The sequence below is a fragment of the Tachyglossus aculeatus genome, chromosome 12 (assembly GCF_015852505.1).
Source record: "Tachyglossus aculeatus isolate mTacAcu1 chromosome 12, mTacAcu1.pri, whole genome shotgun sequence".
NCBI lineage: Eukaryota > Metazoa > Chordata > Mammalia > Monotremata > Tachyglossidae > Tachyglossus > Tachyglossus aculeatus.
Genome location: NC_052077.1, coordinates 6,052,497 through 6,066,521, shown reverse-complemented (window position 1 = coordinate 6,066,521; position 14,025 = coordinate 6,052,497). Strand labels below are relative to the sequence as shown.

Genomic DNA, 14,025 nt, shown 5'->3' with positions numbered 1-14,025 from the left:
CGCCTCGGTTCCCTCATCTGTGAAATGGGGATTAAGACTGTGAGCCGCCCGTGGGGCAACCTGATCACCTTGTAACCTCCCCAGCGCTTAGAACAGTGCTTTGCACATAGTAAGCGCTTAATAAATGCCAAATTATTATTATTATTACAGCTGAAACCCACCAGTCCTGTATTAAGGGTGAGAGGGAGAAAGGCGGCAAGTCATAGCTCTATAGCACGATGGCCCCTCTGAATTGGCATGTTTCAAAGCGACGATTTTCAGTGCATAATTTTTCCAAGGCATTTCACCTCCTAAAAAGACAACTTAAATGACATACGGAAACAGCCGTTGAAACAAACTGGGGATTCATTCCCGCTGGTGTCTGGCATCTCCAACCCCACGCCACCCTCATTCTCCAGCCCCCGCTCGGCTTTCTTTGTCGTGTTTTGGGGCTCTGCCAGGGGTTGTAGATGTGGGCATGTCTCAGGAGATGGCTGTTGGTGAAGGCATCAAGGACTGACCGAGAGAGAATCCCTTTAGCCCACTGCCTTCGGTAAGGAGCCGCTCTCTGTTCCGGTTACCACCTCGAGTCACAGACGGGCAGATGGACGGGTTTCGGCCTCAGGTCAAGCAATCGATCGATGAATGGTATGCGGGCGCTTTAATGGGTGCCGAGCACCGTGCTAAGCGCTCGGGAGAGTACACTACAACGGAGTTGGTAGACAAGATCCCTGTCCACAAGGAGCTTGCAGTCCAGAGGGGGGGTGACTGACATTAATACAAATAAATTGCCATTTATTGCATAAGTGTTGTGGGGCTGAAGGTGGGGTGAATATTAAGTGCTTAAAGGTTACAGACCCAACTGCGGAAGGGAGAGGGAGTAGGGGGGAAACGAGGGCTTCATTGGGGGAAGGCCTCTGGGAGGAGATTCATTCATTCATTCAATTGTATTTATCAAGCACTTACTGTGTGCAGAGCACTGTACTAAGCACTTGGGAAGTATAAATCGGCAACACATAGAGATGGTCCCTACCCAACAATGGGCTCAAGGTCTAGTTCGGGCCATGCTTTCCTACTACTCAATAATAATAATAATAATAATAGTAATCAATCAATCAATCAATCAATCAATCGTATTTATTGAGCTCTATGTGCAGAGCACTGTACTAAGCGCTTGGGAAGTACAAATTGGCATCACATAGAGACAGTCCCTACCCAACAGTGGGCTCACAGTCTAAAAGTAATGGCATTTGTTAAGTGCTTACTATGTGCAAAGCACTGTTCTAAGCGCTGGGGAGGTTACAAGGTGGTCAGGTTGTCCCACGGGGGGCTCACAGTCTTAATCTCCATTTTACAGATTAGGGAACCGAGGCACAGAGAAGTTAAATGACTTGCCCAAAGTCCCACAGCTGACAATGTGACTGTCACCCCCTCTAGAATGTAAGCTCATTACAGGCAAGGAACGTGTCTAATTCTCTCGCAAATGCTTCCAACACCACTCTGCCCATAGTAAACAATTAATACCGACGACTGATTGATTAATGAGGCTTGGAAGACGGGGAGAGGTGAAATATGGATTTGTAAATTGGAGGCACGAGAATCACCACCCTAGATACCATGCAAAGGTGGTTGACAGCAACGTGCAAGAAGCATTTTAATGTAGAAACGCTGATCGGCAAATCCCCTGGCATTCACTTTTTGGAAAGAGATGAGACACTGGAGCATGCTGAATGACCACAAGAAGTGGTCCGCTTGGAGTCGTGAATATAAATCAGATAAAAACAGCCCCTACTTATATTTCTCACTTGAAAAGCAATAATCAGGTATCAGCGTAAAAAAGGAAAAAGAATTCTCTTTTGAAATCAAAGCATTTTTTGGAGCTACTTTAATCATACTGCTGCAAGGGCACCCCATCTAAAACTGGTCTCGGTGCGAAGCTTTCAATAATTATCTAGTGCTACAATTCACCCCTTCCGCAAGGGAAAGAGCTACATTATTACAACCATTCTTCTGGAGCTCTCAGTTGTTTGCCAGAGATCTCATTAGATCAAGTGATTTTCCCCAGATGGCTCTGAGAAATAAGCTAAACGTTGGAGAGTAAAGGGGAAAAAACACAACCAGAAAACAGTTGCCTAAAATCTTGTTGTCTATGCTGTGGAAGCCAAGCGTATCGTGATTTAATGTTTTCTCAGAGCTATACTAAAAATGGGACAATGATGGGCACAAAGAGAACATATGACCAGAAAAATACTCATTTTAAGGCCTTACCTAGAGGGTGCAAATCTTTGTATGTTTGCCATTTCAAAAGAAAGAGAAAATGTGAGGCAAAATGAAAAAGTAACATGTAGAATGATCTACAACGATCTAACTGGGGTAGGTTTTTGTGCCAAGATCTCCTTCCTCTTCCCCCCTCCCAGGGCTACCACACGAAAGCTACCGCTCACTCTCCACTGGTTCCTTCCCCTCTGCCTTCAAACATGCCCATGTCTCTCCCATCCTAAAAAAACCCTCTCTTGACCCCACCTCACCTTCTAGTTATCGTCCCATATCCCTCCTACCATTCCTTTCCAAACTCCTTGAACGAGTTGTCTACACGCGCTGCCTAGAATTCCTCAACAACAACTCTCTCCTCGACCCCCTCCAGTCTGGCTTCCGTCCCCTTCATTCCACGGAAACTGCGCTCTCAAAGGTCACCAATGACCTCCTGCTTGCCAAATCCAACGGCTCATACTCTGTCCTAATCCTCCTCGACCTCTCAGCTGCCTTTGACACTGTGGACCACCCCCTTCTCCTTCACACGTTATCTGACCTTGGCTTCACAGACTCCGTCCTCTCCTGGTTCTCCTCTTATCTCTCCGGTCGTTCTTTCTCAGTCTCTTTTGCAGGCTCCTCCTCCCCCTCCCATCCTCTTATGGTGGGGGTTCCCCAAGGTTCAGTGCTTGGTCCCCTTCTGTTCTCAATCTACACTCACTCCCTTGGTGACCTCATTCGCTCCCACGGCTTCAACTATCATCTGTACGCTGATGACACCCAGATCTACATCTCTGCCCCTGCTCTCTCCCCCTCCCTCCAGGCTCGCATCTCCTCCTGCCTTCAGGACATCTCCATCTGGATGTCCGCCCGCCACCTAAAGCTCAACATGTCGAAGACTGAGCTCCTTGTCTTCCCTCCCAAACCTTGTCCTCTCCCTGACTTTCCCATCTCTGTTGACGGCACTACCATCCTTCCCGTCTCACAAGCCCGCAACCTTGGTGTCATCCTCGACTCTGCTCTCTCATTCACCCCTCACATCCAAGCCGTCACCAAAACCTGCCGGTCTCAGCTCCGCAACATTGCCAAGATCCGCCCTTTCCTCTCCATCCAAACTGCTACCCTGCTCATTCAAGCTCTCATCCTATCCCGTCTGGACTACTGCACTAGCCTTCTCTCTGATCTCCCATCCTCGTGTCTCTCTCCACTTCAATCCATACTTCATGCTGCTGCCCGGATTATCTTTGTCCAGAAACGCTCTGGACACATTACTCCCCTCCTCAAAAACCTCCAATGGCTACTGATCAATCTGCGCATCAGGCAGAAACTCCTCACCCTGGGCTTCAAGGCTGTCCATCACCTTGCCCCCTCCTACCTCACCTCCCTTCTCTCCTTCTACTGCCCAGCCCGCACCCTCCACTCCTCCACCACTAATCTCCTCACTGTACCTCGCTCTCGCCTGTCCCGCCATCGACCCCCGGCCCACGTCATCCCCCGGGCCCGGAATGCCCCCAATCCCTCTGCCCCTCCGCCAAGCTAGCTCTCTTCCTCCCTTCAAGGCCCTGCTGAGAGCTCACCTCCTCCAGGAGGCCTTCCCAGACTGAGCCCCTTCTTTCCTCTCCCCCTCGTCCCCCTCTCCATCCCCCCGTCTTACCTCCTTCCCTTCCCCACAGCACCTGTATATATGTATATATGGTTGTACATATTTATTACTCTATTTATTTATTTATTTATTTATTTTACTTGTACATTTCTATCCTACTTATTTTATTTTGTTGGTATGTTTGGTTCTGTTCTCTGTCTCCCCCTTTTAGACTGTGAGCCCACTGTTGGGTAGGGACTGTCTCTATGTGATGCCAATTTGTACTTCCCAAGCGCTTAGTACAGTGCTCTGCACATAGTAAGCGCTCAATAAATACGATTGATTGATTGATTGATTGAAAGCTAGGAACAAAATAGGATTTAAAGGCAAAAGTCTTCTGGGAAAGATGCTCTCAAATAGGGCTTACGGCCGGTGTGCTAGTTAGTCACGACGTGTCTCTCGCGGCCAACAAAGATTTTCATCAACAATCCACATATTTATGTCCATCTAGTCAAAACACTCTCCAATGAGGCCTAAACAGACAAAAAGATAGGCTAGCGTGGTTTTGGCATCATCATCATCATCATCAATTGTATTTATTGAGCGCTTACTATGTGCAGGGCACTGTACTAAGCACTTGGGAAGTACAAATTGGCAACATATAGAGACAGTCCCTACCCAACAGTCGGCTCACAGTCTAAAAGAGTGGGCTCAAGACTCGTAAGAATGGGGCTTGAATCCCCATTTTAAATGTGAGGAATAGAGAAGCAGCGTGACTCAGTGGAAAGAGCCCGGGCTTTGGAGTCAGAGTTCGTGGGTTCGAATTCCGGCTCCGCCGACTGTCAATCAATCAATCAATCGTATTTATTGAGGCGCTTACTGTGTGCAGAGCACTGTACTAAGCGCTCGATCAATCACTCGTATTTATTGAGTGCTTACTGTGTGCAGAGCGCTGTACTAAGCGCTTGGGAAGTCCAAGTCGGCAACACATAGTGACAGTCCCTACCCAACAGCGGGCTCACAGTCTAGAAGGGGGAGACAGAGAACAAAAGCAAACATACTAACAAAGTAAAGTAAATAGAATAGATATGTACAAGTAAGATAAATAATTAAATAGAGTAATAAATATGTCAGCTGGGTGACCTTGGGCAAGGCACTTCACTTCTCTGCGCCTCAGTGACCTCATCTGTCAAATGGGGATTAAGAGTGTGAGCCCCGTGTGGGACAACCTCATCACCTTGTATCCTCCCCAGCGCTTAGAACGGTGCTTGGCACGTAGTAAGCGCTTAATAAATGCCATCATTGGCAGAATGCAGGACAATGAAGCATCCCCACAGCACCTGTATATTCCCCACAGCACCTGTATATATGTCTATGTGTTTGTACATATTTTTTTTACTCTATTTATTTATTTACTTAATTTATTTCTACATATCTATTCTATTTTATTTTATTAGTATGTTTGGTTTTGTTCTCTGTCTCCCCCTTTTAGACTGTGAGCCCACTGTTGGGTAGGGACTGTCTCTATATGTTGCCAATTTGTACTTCCCAAGCGCTTAGTACAGTGCTCTGCACATACTAAGCGCTCAATAAATACGATTGATGATGATGATGATGATTAAGCTCCAGAACCAAGTTTTGCATTCTATTAGGCGGCTATACGGCCAAGAGCCCAGGGCCGGCTACAGAAGCAGTTGCTTCAACAATTTAACCCACGTACCGCCCTCGATGTCAAGCTCCCCAAAAGCGCGGTCACGGAAGGCAGTCGGCTCAAAGCACGGAAGCTGAACAGTAACGGAAACCCAGCTCTGCAGAAGGAGGATGGATGACAGTGGGATGGATACTTGGGCACCTGCTGTAAGGTGAGCAATCAATCAATCAATCAATCAATCAATCGTATTTATTGAGCGCTTACTATGTGCAGAGCACTGTACTAAGCGCTTGGGAAGTACAAATTGGCAACACATAGAGACAGTCCCTACCCAACAGTGGGCTCACAGTCTAAAAGGGGGAGACAGAGAACAGAACCAAACATACCAACAAGATAAAATAAATAGGATAGAAATGTACAAGTAAAATAAATAAATAAATAAATAAATAGAGTAATAAATATGTACAACCATATATACATATATACAGGTGCTGTATACAGGAGCAAGCCAGTAGGACAGAATGATCAATTTAAATAATAATGATGATGACGATGGTATTTGTTAAGCCCTTCCTATGTGCCAAGCACTGTTCGAAGCACGAGGGCAGAGACAAGGTTATCAGGTTGTCCCATGAGGGGCTCACAATCTTAACCCCCATTATACAGATGACATAACTGAGGCACAGAGAAGTTAAGTGACTGGCCCAAAGTCACACAGCTGCTAAGTGGCGGAGCCGGGATTAGAACCCACGACCTCCGGCTTCCAAGCCCGGGCTCTTCCCACTAAGTCTCGCGAAACGGTCTTAAACGACAAGACGGAACAGCGGCCTGCTGGGAGACACCTCGAGCGACTACCAACTTGGGAAGGGATCGATCGATCCATCATTAGTATTAATTGAACGCTTACTGTGCAGAGCACTGTACTAAGCACTTGGGAGAGTATAATACAACCAAATTGGGAGACACCTTCCCTGACCAAGGGATGCTCTCCTCGAGGAAGATTTTGAGAATGCACGGAGTTTCTAGGTCTGCCACAGAGGAACTTTTGTTACGGGTGTGGGGAGGCCCAGACACAAAACTCTTCCCCTCGAGAGATGCTCTGCCCCCACTTTCAACTCGGACTTGGCAAAACTGAGCTAGTTTGGAGCCCAGGCTTCAAAGTGAGCAGCTCTGCTCCGTCTGGCACGCGGGCAATCCTTCTGCTTCCCGCTCTGCCCACTGTGTTCTCTCTCTCTCTCAACTTTCTCCCCCATCACGACTCTTAAAATAGTTTCTCCATATCCTGGAGGCGACTCTGTACCCCTCCCCACTCGGCACTCCCAGCTCTAGTGCCATAAAGGAGGGAGGTGTTACCAAGTCAAAATTCACATGTTGTAAGGGTGAAACAAGGAACAGATGTAGCAATGTAATTGTCATCTGTGGAAACTCGACGCATCTTAAGAATGAGGATGGCCTGCATTCACTGTACTTTTCTCAGCACCTCGTCCAATCAATCGTATTTATTGAGCGCTTACTGTGTGCAGAGCACTGTACTAAGTGCTTGGGAAGTACAAGTTGGCAATACATAGAGACAGTCCCTACCCAACAGTGGGCTCACAGTCTAAAAGACTCGGCCTGGAGGAAGACTAAATAAATACTTACGATGGTCCCGCTAAAAAACAAAAGCGATTCATTTGGAACCCGAGAGTTACAGCGCAGAATTTTTACCATCCACGGAATATGGCATTAAAGCACTTAATAGCTAACAAGCTTTGACAGAACCTGTGAAACGGCAGTCGGCGGATGACTTTTGTAAATAAGGAAAAATAAATTGAAAGCGAGTTTTTAAGACAAGAGAAACAGACCAATTGTCCAGCTGGTCAAACTCCTGTCACTTCATGTGGCCAAATGTAGCACCTAGACGTCAACAGAGCTTTCTTCTTGGCAGTAACAAAAGTAGTAGCCACGTCCAAAAGGCCAGATAAGTTCCCATCCCATTTTCTCAAACCCCCCCACTCTGAAAAGGAATCCAAAACAAACCTCTTATTATGGGAGTCAGCTTGGCTTAGTGGAAAGAGCACCGAACTGGGAGGCAGGAGACCTGGGTTCAATCCTATCTCTGTCACTCATCTGCTAGGTGACCTCGGGCAAGTAACGGGGTTTCAGTCGCCTTATCCGTAAAATGAGAAGAAAGTACCTGTGCTGCCTCCCTTTAGACTGTGATCAGCGCTTAGAACAGTGCCTTGCACATAGTAAGCGCTTAATAAATGCCATTATTATTGTTATTATCCCAATGTGGAGCAAGGCCTGTATCCAATCTGATCACGGTGCATTAACCACTGCACTTAGAACAGCGCATGGAACATAGTAAGTGCTTAATCATCACTATCACTGTTACTAAGGAAAGAAACATTTTTTTTTTTAAAACTGGAACCACAGTAGAATTAGACTGAAAGAAAGGTGGAGGTGAGGAGGTAAAAGGATTGGGAAAGAAAGCTTCCCTGAGCTAGGTGAGGAAAGGAGGTTTAGATTTTGTTACCTAATGGCCACAAATGTCTTTGAAGTCATGATTAGCAATCAAATTCAGGCTTAGGCAGAAATAGGAGCTCCAAAGACATAAAAAGGCAGCACTCCAGTTACCCCTAAATCGATCTCTTAAAATACAATGAGTTCAGGAGTATCTTTCCTTATTTACAAGGAAATTAGCCCATGTTCAAAACCAAGACAATGATCACACTGACATCACCTACGGTTCCCCAAATGATCAAGTCTGCAAAATCTGAACCTGTAAAGGGCTTTGCAAGCCTTCTTTAAAATCTTGGTGAATCCTGGACTATAGATCACACACAGGCCAGAAGTAACACAAGAGGTAAATGGTGAGTCAATTTGCCCTCAGTTTGCTTGAGGTAGGGATGGTGGGCCCAGGGGTGGCTGTTCTGGATTGAAATCCGTGTCGGCGTACTAAATTCATTCAGCCTGGGGTCACTGCTCAATCATGAACACTGCTGAAACTCAACTCCAACTGAGCATTTTTATTTCCTAACCGAAGCTTGCTCGGTGTTTTTCCGCTGGAGATGGGTCCCGTCTGCACCGACCAGACACACGGCACAGGCTTTTCTTTGTGGTTTTGAGGTGTTCAACTTTCAGGGGCAATGAAGGCCAGGAAAAAAAGGACAAAAAAAGATACTGTTCAACTTTGCAAACCTGAATTTCAGCAATTGCACCGCGTCAGTTAAAATTTTAGAAGTTACAAATTTTAGTCATCAGCGTATACGACTTGACCTTCGCGTTACAATTTCTGTAAAAAAAAAATGACCAGCCGGAAGTATTAAAACATCAGGCAACTGGAAGATGTTACAGCAAATTTATTTTCTGAAACGGATGCACTTTGGTTTCACTCAGCTACAGTATGAAGGCAACAGGGACTGTATTGGGTTATCAGAAATTCCTTTTACACTAGTCAACCTTGACTTTGGCACTAATTTCTTTTATTTTTCCTTCATTTATGCCATTCCCCTCTGCCCCGATCCCCCAAACAGTCCCTTATGATTTTGCTTACTTCAGATTTCTCTCAAGAGGATTTGAATTCTTACTTGTGCCTGCCTTCAAACCCCTTTTTAATCATGTGGAACACTAGTTCGGTTCCAAGTATTCTCATGTGTAAAATGAAGATTTTGACTGTGAGCCCTTTGTGGGACAGGGATTGTGTCCAAACTGATTACCTTGTATCTACCTCAGCGCTTAGTAGAGTTCCTGGCACATAGTGAGTGCTTAAAAAATACCAACAACAACAACAAAAAACCATATTCAGAAAGCAAACAGTTAGACTTGTCCTGACTACAAATGGGGCTGAGGTTGGCAGCAGTGACAGGTTCCAACAGAGACAGACAAAACAACCCATCACAATTTCAAGAACTGTGCCACTTCCCTGTTCAATTGCCTCTGGAAACACTGGCACTGTCAAAGAAGGCTGAGCAAAGGCAGGCATCTTTTTATCTACTGATTCCCCCAGGAGGCATGAAAACCTTTTTCCACCCAACAGGTGCCCCTGCTCTCCTTTGGAAAATGGAAACAAATGCAAAGGAAGCGGATGGGGAAGAATTGAATGGACAGGGAGAAAACCGGGTGAATCATAATTGGTGCGCCCAATTAAATTTTGCCTTGTACCATGGCCATTGAAGAAAATGTTTGAAGATAATAGCTTCACTGATCTTAATAAAGAGACAACCTTCTTCTTTACAGCATTAGAAACCCAGCATTTGTATTATACCCCAGTGCTTAGGGAAATCAATATTCTCTTTCTTTTTGTTTCAATAGAAGAGGAAAGGACCCCCGAGGGGAGGCTGTCAAAGCTTCATGCTCAGTTGGAGACAGCACAATCAGAATGTCTTCTCTTCAAAGGCTTAATTAAGCTTTTCCATTCTTTCCTTGATTTCCTCTATATTTGCTTCCTTTCAATTGTCTTTGAAGGATATTTCACCGTACTACATGGTAGTTAAGTGTGCTTAACTTTGCTGTTGCCCCTCTTCTGCTTGTAGATGGCGATGCTTCCCTCTTCCTTCCTTATCCCCTTTTCTCCAATCCTCGGGAGGACGGTTATTTTGGCTGGAGTTCCATCTTTGGTCTTTGAGGCCTGCGGAGGGGCCACATATAAAGTCCCCGAGGCTTCTCAGAGGGAGAGCGGGGTGGGAAGGGGTGGGAATAAAAGACAGATCCTGGTTCTGTGCCAACATCACCATCATCAATGGCAACAACGTGACCTCCTACCTGCAGAATGGTGTTCTGGAGTTGGGGAACACACGATAGAAATAATAATAGATCCCTGCTCTTGGGGATCTTCCAAAAAAATGCTATTTACTGAGTGCTTACTGTGTAAAGAGAACTATACTAAGCACTTGAAAGAACACACCAGAGTTGCTAGGCACAATACCTGCCCACAAGGAGCTTAAAGTTTCAGGGGGAGATGGACATTAAAATGAGTTATGGATACATATGTAAGTGTTTGGGGCTGAGGGTGGGGTGATTATAAAGTACAGATACAAATGCAGAAGTAATGCAGAAGGGAGAGGGAGTAGGGAAATGAGGGCTTGGTAGGGGAAGGCCTCTTGGAGACGTGATTTTAAAAAGTCTTTGAAGGTGTGGAGAGTGGTGGTCTGTTGTATATGAAATGGGTGGGAGTTTCAGCCTAGAGGGAGGACATTGGTGAGATAGACAGGATCGAGGTACAGTGAGTAAGTTGGCATTAGGAGGAGCAAAGTGAGCCGGCCAGCTTTTAGTAGGAAGTCAGTGAGGGAAGATGAAGGGGGCATCAAGGTGACTGAGTGCTTTAAAGCCGGTGGTAAGAAGTTTGTTGGATGCAGAGATGGGTGGGAAACCACTGGAGGTTTTTGATGGGTGGAGAGATGTGAATTGGATTTACTTTTAGAAAAATGATTCAGGCAGCAGAAAGAAGTAAGGACCGGAATGCAGAAAGGCAGGAGACAGGGAGGTTAGCGAGGAGGCTGATGCTATAGTCAAGGCAGGATACAGTAAATGCTTGGACCAGTGAAGTAGCTATTTGGCTGGAGGGGAAAGCGTGAATTTTAGTGACGTTGGTGACAGACCAAATATTTGGGTTGAATGAGAGAGATGACTCGAAGATAATGCCAAGGTTACAGGCTTGTGAGACAACGAAGATAGTGATGTTGCCTACAGGGATGGGAAAGATTGGGGAGGGAAGATGAAGAGTTCTGCTCTGGGTATGTTTAGTTTGAGATGTTCAAAGGACATACAAGTAGAGACGTCCTGAGGGCAGGAGGAAACGTGAGGCTGCGAAGGAAGAGGTCAGGACCGCAAAGGTAGATCTGGGAATGGTCCATGTAGAGATGGTGGTTGAAGCCAAGGGGAGTGAATGAGTTCTCCAAAGGACTGAGTGTAGATGGAGACCAGAAGGGGACCCAGAACTGAGCCTTGAGGACCTCCCGAAGTTAGAAGTCGGGAGGCAGAGGAAGTGCCTGAGAAAGGGGCTGAGAAGGAGCGTCTAGAGAGATAAGAGGAGAACCAGGAGATGACAGTGTCAGTCAAGCTGAGGTTGAATGATATTTCCAGGAGAAGGCGATGGTTGACAGTGTTGAAGGCAGCTGAGAGGTTGAGGAGGATTAGGATGGAGTAGATAGAGCCCATTGGATTCGGCAAGGTGGTGGTCACTGGTGACCTTGGAGAGGGCCATTTTGGTGGAGTGAAGGGGACAGAAGCCAGATTGGAAGGGGTCGAGGAGAGAATTGGAAGAGAGGAAGTGGAGGTAGTGGGTGTAGATAACGCGCTTAAGGAGTTTGGAGAGGAATGGTAGGAGGGAGATGGGGTAGTAGCTGGAGGGAGCTGAGGGAGCGTTTTTTGCAGAGGAGAGGAGAGACATGAGCCTGAAAGCAGTGGGGAAGGAACCACTGCAAAGTGAGCGGTCGAAAATGGAGGTCAGAGAAGTGGCTCTGAAGTTTCCCCGGTGGGATCTGAAGAGGGAACGACGGCAACCTTGGGGTGAGATAACCTCTGTAGGAATAAAAACTTGGGAATCGTGGACTTCAAAAAGTAATGTTTATCTCTGAGGACTGAACAGCCGAACAAGCAGTCGGAATAATTCTAAGGGAAAACAAGCTTTTGGCCTGACACAGTCCTTCCCCGGAAAACAAAAGTTGACAATCTAGCTCTGTCTTCCGCAAGGATCTTGTACAGAAATGGCCTGCTGGGGTTGCCTTTCCCCCCAAGTCTGCCTTGACTTCAAAGAGATTGCTGTTTGGGAGAACGTATATCTCAGTGAAGAGACGCCTGGGTTAAGAGTCAGGGGGCCTGGTCTCTTACTCCGGCTCTGCCATCCACTTGTGTGAACCTGAGCATGTCGCTGAACTGCCATACGCCCCTGTTGCTCCTATAAAATGGAAACAGTAATGTTGACCCAATTCCTACCTGGCTGTAGAGCGGGAGCCACCAAGGCTAACGACCACGGTGCTACATTGAGGGAGCTGGCAGCTAGTCAGCCTGCCAGGCCTCTCGGTGAGATTTTGGCCGCCCAAACCTGTGGGGTGTAAGTGGGATGACCAACTTGGGGCTCCTCAGATGCGCAATCTGCTCAGTTGGTGGACTGAGGACTTGAAGAGTCTACAGCAAACTCAGAAGACACTCAGACCAAATTAAGAGAGAGGAGCGGTTGATCTTGAGTTTCCCGGCAAGCCAAGTTGTGACTCCAATGGGGCCAAGAGGTACCAGTCTGGTTCGACACTTCCCCCCCGCCCACTCCCCACCCTATTCTGGTGGGCAGAAGCACAGCCTGAAATGGCCTCACATCTCTGAGGATCCAGGCTGCTCCATCCTGGATCTCCCCCTCTAGACTGTAAGCTGTTTTGGGGCAAGAAATGTGTCTGCTATAGTGTACTCTTCCAAGCACTTAGAACAGTGCTCTACGTACAGTCAGTGCTCAATAAATATGATTGACTGACTGTGAAGGCCCTAAAAGCCTGGCTGATTCTGCCCAGTCTCTTGAGCACTCAAAAGAAGAGCTGGTTTCAAGTAAACTGGTTCCTCTTGCTCACGTAATAGTCGAATGCCATTCAGTTGCCTATTTCCAGCACGTGCTCGGGTACTGAATGACCTCAAATGTCAGGTGGAGAAGAAAGGGGAGAAGAATCAGGGAAGGGCTTCTTATCTGGCTATGGGTGTGATGGCATGAGTTGAAGAGTTTGCAGGAGTTGGATCCTGAGGCCCTTTTTTAGTCTACAATACTCAGACATAAAAGCCTAATTTTTGCCTTAGTAAACTGAAAGTTGCAAAAGCAGTAACAGGTACAATCAAGTTTTTGATCATTTTAGATGGACCGGCGGGCAACTGCGCTTTCTCTTTAAAAGGGAAACCACTGGTCTCTGTCCCACATAGGGTTCACAGCCTAAGAGGCAGAGAGAGTAGGTGTCACTCCCATTTTAAATATGAGGACACTGAAGTACAGCAAGGTAAAATTCTTAGGTGCCTCTATAGTGCTTCTTTACAACTGCTAAATCCTACTTCTAAAATTTAGGAAAATGAAAAATAACCTCCCTTGTTTCTCACAAATAGATGCATAAGATACAAGACGATTACTTGTTTGAGAATTTCACCCAGTTACACAGCTCAGGCTCATATATGGTTCATATTAATAGCCTTCATAGAGGGCAAAATCCTTCCCATAAAAAGAAATTCCAGCAAAAGAGCAAATGATAAGAATTGAAAAACATCCAGTAGGCTCCCACTAAGGGTGCCTGCAATCTTTGTTTTTTTAATGGCATTTGTTAAGCACTTACTATGCGCCCGGCACTGTTCTAAGCGCCGGACTGTTGCAATCACTCTGAGATTAGCAAGGCTGAGGACAGAATCATCTGTCCAGTACTTCAACATGGGCTACTAGTAACATCTTTTTTCTCTGCCACCTACATAATCCCCCTTCCCCTCTTCCTCCTCCATTTCTCATTAAATACTTTGAAAGTAAATTTACTTCTGCTTTGTGCAGGAATGAAACACAAAAATCAGTCTAACTACAAGCTGATTAAAATATATTTCACACAGCACAAATTTTGCAAGTACC

At 46.2% G+C, this 14,025-nt stretch overlaps 1 protein-coding gene across 2 annotated transcripts in view; it reads right to left on the bottom strand.

Annotated features, from left to right (window-relative positions):
* The window catches only part of MCUB (mitochondrial calcium uniporter dominant negative subunit beta), a 72,799-nt gene that overhangs the window by 30,572 nt on the left and 28,202 nt on the right, over positions 1–14,025 (bottom strand). Inside the window, exon 1 of one of the 2 annotated variants that reach the window (XM_038755172.1) lies at positions 5,532–5,598. The exons of the other annotated variant lie outside the window; for it this stretch is intronic. The gene's annotated coding sequence lies outside the window, so the exon portion shown is untranslated. Of the gene's footprint in view, positions 1–5,531; positions 5,599–14,025 lie in introns of those variants that run through there. 2 annotated transcript variants of the gene reach the window in all.